This window comes from Penaeus monodon, chromosome 34, assembly GCF_015228065.2.
Source record: "Penaeus monodon isolate SGIC_2016 chromosome 34, NSTDA_Pmon_1, whole genome shotgun sequence".
Classification (NCBI taxonomy): domain Eukaryota; kingdom Metazoa; phylum Arthropoda; class Malacostraca; order Decapoda; family Penaeidae; genus Penaeus; species Penaeus monodon.
This window is the reverse complement of record NC_051419.1, coordinates 7401211-7402965: the sequence shown is the minus strand read 5'-3', so window position 1 is coordinate 7402965 and position 1755 is coordinate 7401211.

The window sequence follows — 1755 nt, the reverse complement described above, 5'->3', positions numbered from 1 at the left end:
TTTATAGCCTTCTCTGTTTCTCGACGCGTTTTTCCATCTTCATACCGCTTTCCTGAGCCTCCCGTTCGCTAGAGATTTTATCGTCCTTCGATTTATTTCCGCTTATCTTGGACTAGGTCAGCTTTTAGTGCAGGTCATCTGGGGTTAACTTGACCTTTGACCTCTTTCCGCGTTCAGCGATGCGTCATATTGTCACTTTCTCTCTCCGTGTGTCGCTATTCTTCCTTGTCTTTTAACTCGTTTCTCCCATCTTCTGGCCTTCACATTACGTTGGCTTTGGCTTTTCTCCCTCGCTTTTTCCCCCGTGTTTTATATATAATTTTTGTCTTTTTTTTGCTTGTTCAATAATTTCTCTTTGTGATTTTTTTCTCGTTATCTCCTTGTTTCATTCGTCATTGATTGGGGGTTGTCTTCGTTTTTTTTCCATTTTTTATCTTTCCGCGCGAGTAAGTATATATAAACTTATTTTGTCTTTCACTTTTTTTTAGGGCATCTTTCTGTTTTGCTTCTTCCTCCCGCTTAGTGTCCTTCGTTCGTTGCGGTTATCCTTCCGCTTTGCTGATATTCCATTATCATTCTTCTTCTATTCTCTTTTACCGCTTTCCTCCCCTTCTCTCACACAATCTCCCATCAGCTATGGCTTTCGCCACTCATAGATTTTGAGGCCTTATTTATTTATCAGAATTTTTTCTTCTCCCGTCTCTTTCTCGTTCTCTTCCCTTCAGTCCACTGTCACGTCATCTTTTTTCAGGTTTCCCCTTTGTGTTCTCGTTTGCCGTTATCGATCTTTGACTTCCTAAGGCTCGGCAGCCTCTCTCTCTCTTCTCGTCATCTATCTGCTCCGTCTCGTCTCGTCGTCGCTCGGATCTCTGCTCTCCTCTCTGTCCTTTCTCCTCTGTCTGCTTTCTCTCTGTCGCCTTTCTCTGTCCCTTTGCTCTCTGTCCCTTTCCTTCTCTCTGTCCCTTTCTCTCTGTCCCTTTCTCTCTGTCCCTTTCTCTCTGTCCCTTTCTCTCTGTCCCTTTCTCTCTGTCCCTTTCTCTCTGTCCCTTTCTGTGGCTTTCGAGGAAGTAGTTCGTTGAAGCGTACTTGTCCTGGGCCTGTTATCTCCACAGGACTCTTATCTCGGTGCACCGCTCTCGTGATGCGCATTGGCAGGGTTACGGAGTATGTACTGTTCTGGCCGCGGTCCTCGAAGGGGTGGGGCAGGGCGGCTGTCGAGGCTGGAGCACTGACCTTGCGAATGCTGGGCCTAGGGTACTGACGATAGTAGTCTGTTGTTTTTCGCGGTTTCCGTTGTTGTTGGGCAGGGGGGCTGGGGGGGGGCTCCGGCACCATATCTGTCCTAAAATCCATTCATCATCCGTAGCTTCTATCGCTATTCATCCATCCTTCTCTTATCTTTACCTATTCATCGATCCTTAGCTATCTAATCGTCTATTCTATGCCGATCCTTATCTATCTTATTCCTATTCAATCCATCCTTCGTTCTTCCTTCCTTCCTTTCTTCGCTATTTTATCCATCCATCCACACGCACCGCTCGCCTGAATCTTCCGATCCATCCACGCCTCCGCCAATCATCCACACGCCACGCCCGGCCTATCCATCCATCTATCCATGCATCCATCATTTTCCCCTTCCCCGTGCTCGAAAACGGCCTCGTCGTGTACCGGGAATGCCTCTCCGATAGCTGCCGGCAAAATTGTAGATCTGTCCGATTGTGCATTTAAATGGAAAGATCTTGGGAAGAGGAAACA